The sequence below is a fragment of the Bison bison genome, unplaced genomic scaffold (genome assembly GCF_000754665.1).
Source record: "Bison bison bison isolate TAMUID 2011002044 unplaced genomic scaffold, Bison_UMD1.0 scf7180017864197, whole genome shotgun sequence".
Lineage (NCBI taxonomy): Eukaryota > Metazoa > Chordata > Mammalia > Artiodactyla > Bovidae > Bison > Bison bison.
Genome location: NW_011494769.1, coordinates 2,306,865 through 2,319,050, shown reverse-complemented (window position 1 = coordinate 2,319,050; position 12,186 = coordinate 2,306,865).

Sequence of the window (12,186 nt, the reverse complement as noted above, 5' to 3'; positions counted from 1 at the left end):
ATTTGGATTGCTTTAACAAAAATACCATCAACTGGGTGGCATAAACAACAGACATTTCTCAGTTCTTGAGTCTGAGGAGTCTAAGATGAAGCTGGCAGATTCAGATTGGTGAGAGCCTACTTCCTGGTTTGTAAAGGACTATCTTTTCTCTGACCTCACATGTTGGAAAGAGGGTAAGAATATTCTCTGGGGTCCCCTTTAAAAGGGCAGTAATCCCATCCATGGGTTTCCCAGGTAGCTCAGTGGTCAAGAAAATGTCTGCCACTGCAGGAAACAGGTTTGATCCCTGGGTCGGGAAGTTCCCCTAGAAAAGGAAATGGCAACCCACTCCAGTCTTCTTGCCTGGAAAATCCCATGGACAGAGGAGCCTGGCGGGCTACAATCCATGGGGTCACAAGAGTCAGACATGACTGAACGACTAAACAATAACAAAAATCCCATCCATAAAGGATCCACCTTCATAATTTAATTATTTCCCAAAGGCCACACGTCCAAATAATCATCACAGTGCAAGTTAGAATTTCAACCTAAGAATTTGGAGAGACTACCCATTCACTGCATATCCCTAGGCACAGAGCAATGTGCAGAAACTTGGAAATCACTTCAGTAAGTACCTTTCTCTCAAGTCCTGGCTATGTCAGCAGGTTTCTAGTACCTCAAGCATTTTTTTTCCCTCTATTTTTTTCCAGCTTTTTCAGTTGTTCTTGATGAGTGTTGGTCAGCCCATCCCATCAGAGCTGGACTGGACCACCTTTGAACAACACTGATTAAATGCCTTAGTGTACCTATTTCATAACGTCTCATTTCCCTTACTGAACTCTTAAGTCTCTGCAGAATTACCATTAATTCTCAGCTTGATCAGAATAGGCCACATTCCTGAAACGACTGGTTGGCTCTTCTTTTCATTAAGGAATGTCTCAACCTAGCTTTAACCCTGTTGTTCAGTCTCTCAGTTGTGTCCAACTCTTTGCAACCCAGTGGACTGTAGCACACCAGGCTTCCCTGTCCATCACCGTCTCCTGAAGCTTGCTCAAACTCATGCCCATCGAGTCAGTGATGCCATCCAACCATCTCATCTTCTGTCACCCCTTTCTCCTCCTGCTTCAATCTTTCCCAGGATCACGGTCTTTTCTAATGAATTAGCTCTTCGCATCAGAGTGCCAAACTATTGGAGCTTCAGCATCAGTCCTTCCAATGAATATTCAGGACTGGTTTCCTTAAAGATTGACTGGTTTGATCTTGTAGTCCAAGGCACTCTCAAAAAGTCTTCTCCAACACCACAGTTCAAAAGCCTCAGTTCTTCAGTGCTCAGCTTTCTTTATGGTCCAACTCTCACATCCATACATGACTACTGACAAAACCATAGCTTTGACTATACTGACCTTTGTCGGCAAAGATAATGTCTGCTTTTTGGTAGGCTGTCTAGGTTTGTCATAGCTTTTCTTCCAAGGAGCAGGCCTTAACCCTGACCTCTAACCAATCCTGGGACTCACTGGGAAAAGGTGAAAGAAAGGCATGCATCACAGACTAGCCCCGTGATCTGCAGCTTCAGGTCACCCCTGCTATCAGATGGGCTCAGAGCATGTTCATTAGACACAGGCAGTTCCAGGTTTCAGTGGGCCCAAAGTGTACACAAATTTAAGAGCCATGTTTAAGAAAAAGGATTCAAAATTATGATCACAAAATAAAGTATAAGGTTTTAGAAGAGGTCATACGTGAGTCTTGAAACTTAACTTTCATTAGCTTCATACTAACTCTGTATCTGGTATGGGTTTAAATTTTTGGTCCTAACTTTCTTTCCCTACCTTTTTTAAACCCCTAATTTAAGGAGCAGCTCCTCTAGAAGTGTTTCCTTCACACAAGATTTGGATTCTAATGCTGTACCTGGCCTAACTGTATCCCTAAAAAGGGCTGGCAGGAAAGAATGTCCTAAGGTCCTCCAGAAAGAAGGACTGTGGGGTCAGGAGAAGGCAGCTCAGAATCGATGAGGGACAAAAGATGTTTACTGACTACTGCTAAGTCACTTCAGTCGTGTCCGACTCTGTGCAACCCCATAGATGGCAGCCCACCAGGCTCCCCCGTCCCTGGGATTCTCCAGGCAAGAACACTGGAGTGGGTTGCCATTTCCTTCTCCAATGCATGAAAGTGAAAAGTGAAAGTGAAGTCGCTCAGTCGTGTCTGACCCTCAGCGACCCCATGGACTACAGCCTTCCAGGCTCTTCCGTCCATGGAATTTTCCAGGCAAGAGTACTGGAGTGGGGTGCCATTACTGACTACACTATCTGTCAAATACTGTGCTTTTACCTGCCTTCTCTCGTTTAATTGTCTCCGTGACCGTGAGACTTAGGTATTACTTTAAAACCCCTACTGTACAGATGAGAAGATTCTAAGCCTTATTTGTCCAAAGTAATCAAATGTATAAGTGAGAGAACTAGGATTTGAACTTTGACTCCAAAGTCTATCTTTCTCTAAACTGCTTCAAAATATAACCATTTCATTATATTTAGCTACAGAAGCCTGGCCCATAGGTGGGTTATATTGTCTGCGATGACATTGGAAATGTTGCTTTATGAAGTTGCGATCATGATGCGTCACAATCTACTTTTCTTATTAACTGGAGGTGATAATGTTTTGCTTATAACAGCCACAGAATTTGCTTCAGGCAGGTCCTCTTTGGTTCAGTCACCATGGTTATGAATTTATTTACATCATTTTTATTTAAGCATTTTTTAATTTCTTGTGAATCAAGTGTCAGAGAACTCTCCATTGCAATTTATTCCTAGTTTGTACCATAGTGCATTTAAAGTATCATAGGGAGGAGCTTCGGAGAAGGCGATGGCACCCCACTCCAGTACTCTTGCCTAGAAAATCCCATGGATGGAGGAGCCTGGTAGGCTGCAGTCCATGGGGTCGCTAAGAGTCAGACATGACTGAGCGACTTCACTTTCACTTTTCACTTTCATGCATTGGAGAAGGAAATGGCAACCCACTCCAGTATTCTTGCCTGGAGAATCCCAGGGATGAGGGATCCCTGGTGGGACCCCATCTATGGGGTCGCACAGAGTTGGACACGACTGAAGTGACTTAGCAGCAGCAGCAGGGAGGGGCTTCCCTGGTAGCTCAATGGTAAAGAATCCGCCTGCCAATGCAGGGGACATGGGTCTAATCCCTAGTCCAGGAAGGTCCCACATGCCGCAAAGCAGCTAAGCCTGGGCATCACAGCTCCTGAGCCTGTGCTCCAGAGCCTGCAAGCTACAACTACTGAAGCCCGCGCACCTAGAGCCTGTGCTCGGCAACAAGAGAAGCCACCACAAGAAGAAACCCACACAGCAAGGAAGACCCAGCCCAGCCAAAAAGAAACATAAATAAAGAAAAATGTTACAAATTATCATAGGGATACAAACTCTTGATCATTTCATTAGTTATTACAAGAAGAGTCCGTATTCCTCCGGGACCAGAAGAGAAACCCAACAGTCACCGTTTCATCCCGGCAGGATCTGTAGTTGTACTGCTGCCTTTCGTCAGCTCTGCTTATGTAATTCCGAAGAAGAGCACTTAGCACTGTTTAGCAGACTTTTTCTCAGAGAGGGCCTGGGTGTGCAGCACCCTGCCAAGTTTCCCATTAGATATAGAGAAAAGCCATTTGTATTCTGAAATTGCGAATCAGCCAGGCAATCACCACACAGAAATAGCCCCCATGAAAATAAAGCAGGGCTATATTTGAAGCCTTAATCATGTATATTTATAGACCTGAGTTTAGTTCTATTTGGAAATTTTCACATTATACAGTAACGTCGTGATTACCAACATGCTCAGAGGGTGAGGGGGATGGGACGTTTGATCCACTTATATTTTCTGAGTAATGGGGACTTAGTCACAAAGAATTTTTCTGTCCGTCCTTTGCTGAATGCCTTTCAAAAATTGCTTTGGTCACCTCATAAGGCGATCAGAAAGCCACCTGTGAAGTACTGGGGGCAGGAGGAGTAAGGGAGTGTGTCACTCACCAGATTTGTCATTTGACACATTAAAAATCCACCATTAGAGATTCAGTTTTATGGCTTAGGACCTTGTTCCCATATTAAGACAAAAAGTGCTTGGGTTGGCTAAAGCATTGCACATATTAGTGTTTCAGGACTCAATGCATTTATTAGGAAAGATTTCCTGAGAGAAGATTCAAAGATATGTAGGGCATCTGAGGCTGGAGGAGGGCATGGCAACCCACTCCAGTATTCTTGCCTAGAGAATCCCCACGGACTGAGGAGCCTGGCGGGCTGCAGTCCATGGGATCACAGAGTCCTACATGACTGAGTTACTAACCACAGTACAGGGCAGCACCTGAGGACCTTTGGTACCTGGAGCTAGAGAGCAGTTCACCTGTTTCCAAATGCTGCCCAGGGCCAGGCCTCTTGGCAACAGTCTGCCCCACTTCAGGGATATTCATCCCTGTCTACGTGGCTCACATTTCGTTGGCCCCTCAGACTCACATGCAAATGACTCATGAGCTTCCACACTCTCACCCCTGTTTTGTGACATTCACTCTCTCCCTGTCTCCTAGTCATTCATGATGGTGAAGAAAAGCCCCACTGAGCAAACACTGGAAGGAGGTGAGGCAGAGAGACATTTTATATCTAGAGGAAGAATATTGCAGACGGAACAGTAGTGGAAGGTCCTGACCCAGGACGTGGCTGAAGTGTTTAAGACAGATGAGGTGGTGCGTTTTGGAGCCAAGTGGACCTAAATTAGAGCTCTCCAAAGGAGCTCTGCTGCTTGCTCACTGGGTAACCCTGAATCACATGGCTTTAGTTTTCTCATCTGTGTAATTGGGGTAGAAATACCTTCCTTGAAGAGTTGTTATAAGAATCAAGTATTTTGAGATACGGGATTGAATAATATAATGCCGGACACAGCAGAAACTCTGCAAATGCTAGCTGTCATCACCATGATGCTTATCTACTGGTCCATGGCCTATTAGAACTGGGATGCACCCCAGGAGGCGAACAGTGGGCAAGCGAGTGAAGCTTCATCTGTGTTTACAGCTGCTCCCCACACTTTGGGTGTCACTGTCTCCCATCCCATTCAGATGGGACTGTCCAGGTTCAGGGAAACAAGCAACCCATGCAAGAAATTATGAAACCCATTCAAGGTTTTCACAGCCAGTAAGTGGTGGAGCCAGGATCTGAACCAGGAAAACAAGCTTAGGGCTCCCACTGATTCTGCATTACGGTGAGTTGTATAATTATTTCATTATATATCACAATGTAATACTAATAGAAATAAAGTGCACCATGAATGTATATATTTGAATCATCCCCAAACCATTGCCACCCACCCTCTCTGGTCCATGGAAAAACTTGTCTACCACAAAACCAGTCCCTGGTCCCAAAAATGTTGGGGACCGCTGACACCCCTGAATGGTGGCGTTACCACCTGATGCTACAGTTACTAGCTTATGGATCTTCTCTCCCACATTAGACTGGATTCCAGAGTGGCTTTCCTGTTTCAAGTGTGTTAGAAGCCTCCTGATATAAAGAAGGAATATATGCCTTGGTTTGCTAGACAAAAAATTTCCAGGAATCATTTGTTTGGCTAAAAATGTTTAGAGCACTCTTACTGTGTAGCAGCATCCTTCCATCAGACAGACCAATAGTATGACAAACATGTATTAATACATCCAAACCTGCTTTGCATGGTTTTAAATATTTGCAAAGATCCGGTCAAGAAGGTTCCTTCTTAGTCCTGACAGTGTCCAAATCCTTCTCTGTGATACCTTGGTTTAGCAGAACAGTGTCAGAGGGTGGCCTATGAGATGCTGTGGCTGTTGTCTGGCTCTGACACAGAGAAGGCATAATCTGAGTTGGGGAAAGACCTGAGACAATGGCAGTGATGATGTTGATGGTGTTAATTAAGCATTTATACTTCAGATACTGTGGTATGTGTTTTACACAGATGGTTACATTTGATTCTCACAACGACCCTAGGGTAATAGATTTCCTATTTTATAGATGAGGACATCGAAGCCTAACAAAATTAAGATTCCCATTCAAGGTTTACATGGCCAGTAGTGGAAGAGCCACTACTGAACTAGAATATTTGAGTGCAGCCTGGCATGCTGCAGTCCATGGGGTCGTAAAGAATCAGACATGACTGAGCAACTGAACAACAATTTGAGTACAGGGGGCGACAGAGGATGAGATGGTTGGATGGCATCACTGACTCAAGGGACATGAGTTTGAGTGAGCTCTGGCAGTTGGTGTGGACAGGGAAGACTGACGTGCTACAGTCCATGGGTTCGCAAAGAGTCGGATACGACTGAGTGACTGAAAAACAATAACAATTTGAGTACAGGTCTGTACCTGTGACTGGTTCAGGCGTGGAGGTGCTACCCAGATGGGTGGACCCAGGTTTTGGGAAGCGGGAGAGAGTGGCAGGTGTGTGTTCATGCCACCAGGAAACAAGGTGGAGTGTTGAGAGGGGCCAACTGAGGCAAAGAGGGCGCAGAGTCCATTTTCATCTGCTCCTGAAATAAGTGTAGTAAGCGAGCAGACTCTGTGCTGGGCTGTGCTTGTGCTTAGTCGCTCAGTCGTGTCTGACTCTTTGTGACCCCATGGACTGTAGCCCGCCAGGCTCCTCTGTCCATGGGGATTCTCCAGGCAAGAATGCTGGAGAGGGAGTCATTCTTTTCTCCAGGGGATCTTTCCAACCCAGGGATTGAATCCAGGTCTCCCACATTGCAGATTCTTTACCATCTGAGCCACGAGGGAAGCCCAAGAATACTGGAGTGGGTAGTGTATCCCTTCTCCAGGGGATCATCCCGACCTAGAAATCAAACCGGGGTCTCCTATATTTCAGGCAGATTCTTAGCCAGCTGAGCTACCAGGGAAGCCAAGCAGCCTCACTCTGGCCTCTCAAATGAGTGTAAGTGCTACTTGGCTTTCTGGAGTGAATTTCTGGTGGTGGTGATCCACGGACAGAGCCTCGCGGATTGCTGCTGGTCACACGCTACCTTTCCCTTGGCACCATGGGCAGAAGCATCACTGATGGGCAGGATGTGTTCAAGGAGCATTCATTCCCGAATGTCACACTGCTCTGAAGATGGGACTGCTTTTATTAGTAAAACACATAACGGGTTCGCTCACATCCGTTCTGAAGGGAAAAAATCAGCTCCTCCTCAATCATTTTTCTTTTTTCAGAAATGACTAGAGACTTGGCTTCAATAAAGGATGAATGACTGCTGGGTGCTGACTCACCATTCAGCTGCGACTGCCCAGCCAAGGGCAGAGGCGGGGTGGCGCCCTGGGACATCAGTGCAGAAGCTGTGTCCTGCCCAGGTGGCGCGTGGTCAGGGACAGCAGCTCAAAGCCTTCTCTTCTGTTCTGGCTCACAGCCCAGGCTCTTCCCTGGGTCCCTTTCTGCTCCTCCTCATCAACATGTGCCATGACCTCCCAGTGTCTGAGATCTTGAACACCTCGCTGCGCTCCCCAGACCCATTCCAGCGGCTGTCCTCACTGGCTCGTTTTCACCTCCACTGGAGCGTCCTCTCCTGCGTTCCTGCTCAGGGCACAGAGCATCGCTTACCTCCCACTCCCACCTTGCCCCTTCAAAATGTTTTCTTCCTCCTTCCTTTGCTGTGATAGATGAGCTGTGCAACAGCATTTAGATGGAAGCAATGCAAAGTGCACACCTAACCCCAGCAGCCATGCTCTGAGAAGACCTCAGGGCCATTCCAGCCCTGAGCCACTCTGGCTAAACCCTGCCTAGAGCTTTAAACAAAGAAGGCCTTTGCCATCACAGACAAACTAAATCATCAAACATTTGACCACTGGGGGGAAAGTGGTCCACATGCATACAGAGATGTCTGCATGGGGAGAGGAGCTGGGAGAAAGCGCATCAGCTAAGGTCACCTGTTCAGCATGTGGCCAGAACTTTGCTAGGATGATGTCGCCTGAATTTTTTTTCAAGCCTGAGAGGGTAGCACAGCCCCGTTTAACAACTCAACAGGAACAGTTTTCTGCTCATGTGCCCGTGTGTTTGGAGCTCTGGAAGGATGCTGGCCATGCTGCGGCTTTATAGTTGCTCAGGGTCAGCATCAACTGTTACCTGCGGTGTGTGCTGTGCTCAGTCGCTTCAGTCATGTCTGACTCTTTGCACCCCACGGACTGTAGCCTAACAGGCTCCTCTGTCCATGGGATTCTCCAGGCAAGAATACTGGAGTGGGTTGCCGTGCCTTCCTCCAGGGGATTTTCCCAACCCAGGGATCCAACCTGAGTCTCTTAACATCTCTTGCATTGGCGGGTGGGTCCTTTACCACTAGCACCACCTGGGAACCCCCTAAATCATTACCTAGAAAGCTCTAAATGCTCACTCAGTGGCATGTAGTGATATACTTACAAAATCTTGAACTGGTGGAATTTACATCTGGGTGTCTTAGCTTCTCCCCAGGTATTAAAAAAAAAAAAAAAACCACTCATTCCCATACCTGAAGAGCCAAAGAAATGCCATAATATTTCTCAACCACTATCGTCACCACCAGCTTACAGTGAGAGGAAACCAGTCAAGCGTCCTTTTCACAGCCCCTCACTACCCCAAACTGCTTGCAGTGTATGTAATCCATTCAATTTTAGAGCTAAATTAAATAGAAGTTCTGTGATATCGATTATTGACTGGAGGAAGCATCAAGGTGTTACACAAAAGTTTCTTCAAACAGAAAGAGACTTCTATGAGGAAACTAGATATGAAGGCCTTCCCATATCTTTGTCCCAGGAAAACAGGTGAAACCTGCCTTGTCCCCAGCTCCAGAGAAATTGAAGACCCATCATGCCTATGTTGTGGGCTTTCCAGTTGGCTCAGTGGTCAAGAATCTGCCAGCCAATGCAGGAGATTCGGGTTTGATCCCTAGGTCAGGAAGGTCCCCTGGAGAAGGAAATGGCAACCCACTCCAGTATTCTTGCCTGGAGAATCCCGTGGACAGAGGAGTCTGGCAGGCCACAGTCCACGGGGTCGCAGAGTCAAACACGACAGCGTGCATATATGCATGCAAACCCATGTTAGAAACGTGACACTGTAGAACTACTCAGCTTAAGAAAGTAATAACGACTCAGTGCTGGAAGACAGTCTGTAAATAAGTGCATCCTGCGAGGACCAAATTTGGAAACTATGATCCTTGAAGAAAAAGTGAGACTCCACACACACATCCATACCTGTGTGACAGAAATAATTTGCACCATAAAGATGGGACCAAACAGATGACATTCCCCATCCACACTGGTTAAGGGTTACCAGCAGCTTCTTCATGATATTGATACTAGAATCCTCTGTATTCTCTTTACAATACACTAGAGTGTGGGTTGAAATTCTCAAAAAATCCCCCTTGTCATCATCATTACTTGTTTTGTCAGAGATAAATGACCTTTTGGGGCACAGTTATTTGTAGATAGCGAGATCTCCCTATCCCATTGTTGAAAGAAGCCTTACATAAAAGAATACATAAATAATTCAATTTATATAAAATTCAAAAACATGGTCACAGGAATCTATGGTGAGAGGAATCAGAACAATAATTGCTTGTGAGTATAGAGATTGACTGGAAGGGGATCTAAGAAAACTTTCTGCATCTTGACGAGGGGTGTTGGTCACATGGTGTATACATATTTTAAATTCATCAAGCTACACACTTCGATATGTGCACATCAGGTTTGCAATTCTAAGGTAAAATTTATAGAATTTTAAGTCAACCTAAAAGAAAAAAAAATTGTCTAAGCCGTTAGGTTATTATCGTGGATAGCACTTTCTAGAATAGCCCTTTCATCGGAACATATTCTTACCTCGCAGGGTCTCAAATCCCTCTTCCTTTCTAGTATCTGGAGAGTTTCTTTTTATAGAGACTTCTACACACTTATAAAAATATTTTTTTACTCAGCATTTCTAGTTGTTTGTCCTAGGCTAAAGATTATCCTGGTTCACTATCTGCTAAAACCAGAAGCCTTCACATTCTGTAATAACTTTGCAGTACATTTTGCCTTGCCTTTGAAATGTATAAATATATACACATTTCTCTCTGTGTGTGTATATATACACATGTACTCATACACGTATGTAGAGAAGTCTATATTCTCTTTAATAGCTTTGAGATTCTTATATTGGATTAAAACATATGCTTTAAAACCATTGTTCAAAATCTGCTAGTGGACAAGCCAGGTTATATGTCAGGAATACCTAAAGGCAGTTACCTATTATCAGTAGCATCGCTCTCAGTCCTGTACCTGAATGTCGCTCACCAAGCAGCATGCTACTGGATAAAACATCGAAAAAGGAAACAGAAAACACCATCATGAAAGCCAAGAGGTCCTTTGGGAGCTGACAGATGGTTATGTCATCTTCTATTCTTGTTTATCTTTTCTCATTTACCTTATAGTTTTCTCCTGTGGTTAGGAGCCATGTTTAACCTCCCCCACAAATGTCACATCTAACCTCTTTATTGAGTTTTAGAAAGTGATTGGTCCTAAATAATTGGAATTATAAAAATCAAGATAAAAAATAATCTATTTCCCTTTGTGATATGATTTAAATGTCTCTGAACACAATGAAAATCAATGTTGGGATCACCACTGCTGTTTATACTTAGCCATGTTCACATGTGATGTTTAGAAGTTATTCATCTAATTTGGGAATTTCCTGACTGCAGTAAATTTAAACTAAGCATGATATCATCACACTGAAATTCTCATTTTCACTGTAATATCTAAAGAAGGGAGAATGGCACCCGACGTGTGAAAACTGCCTCACGTATGTGAGAAGTGTGCTTCTCCTGATGGCATGTGTTAATCAGGACGTGAGGTTGAAATAGATTTACTGTGATGTTGGAGGTTTTCCCACATAGATAATGATGATGGTGTGTGTGTTTGAGAGATATGTTTTTATATATTGAAAATAAATGCTTATGAGAAAAAAATACACATTATATACATATGTCCTTATAAAAACATTAAGGGACTTCTCTGGCAGTCTAGTGGTTGAGACTCCGCCTTCCAGCAGGGGATGCAGCCTTGATTCCTGGTTAGGGAACTAAAATCCCACACGCCTCATGGCCAAAATACCAAAAATACAAAAGAGAAGCAATATTGTAACAAATTCAATAAAGACTATGAAAAATGTCCACATAAAAAAATCTTTAAAAATGACGTTATATATTACCTAGATTCTAAGATGTACCTTTCTCTCTACTTTAACATTTATAACGATGAGTTGGACACGACTGAGCGACTGATCTGATCTGACCTGATCTGATACATTTTATAGAGTGACTTCTTTTTTCCCAAACATCTGTTGTTGAACTGATGGTGCACTTACAGTCAATAGCCTCCTAGTCATGGGAATATTGTACGCACCCATGGAGAACTGAGAATTTTGGTGGAAGGGGTAGCATCCGAACATGCATTTCCTCAGCATGCAGATGCTCATACCTGCTAAACCAGTAGGGAACTTCACAGAATCAACATTTTCTGTTTGTTAGGTTGTACTTTCTGGGGACACTTTGAATATACTTTTCAGATAACTCAAGCCCCCCAAAATACCACATTTGAAAAATATTTATTTTAATTAAAGGAAAATTGGTTTGACCAACATTTCTTCAAAGAAGTTAGGTTAAATGAACAAATGTGTAACCATTTTTATGGCATTCACTGCAGATGGTGACTGCAGCCACGAAATTAAAAGACGCTTACGCCTTGGAAGGAAAATTATGACCAACCTAGATAGCATATTCAAAAGCAGAGACATTAGTTTGCCAACAAAGGTCTGTCTAGTCAAGGCTGTGGTTTTTCCTGTGGTCATGTATGGATGTGAGAGTTGGACTGTGAAGAAGGCTGCGCGCCGAAGAATTGATGCTTTTTTTATTTTTTTATTTTTAAACTTTACGTAATTGTATTAGTTTTGCCAAACATCAAAATGAATCCATCACAGGTATACATGTGCTCCCCCTCCTGAACCCGAATTGATGCTTTTGAACTGTGGTGTTGGAGAAAACTCTTGAGAGTCCCTTGGACTGCAAAGAGATCCAACCAGTCCATTCTGAAGGAGATCAGCCCTGGGATTTCTTTGGATGGAATGATGCTAAAGCTGAAACTCCAGTACTTTGACCACCTCATGCAAAGAGTTGACTCGTTGGAAAAGACTCTGCTGCTGGGAGGG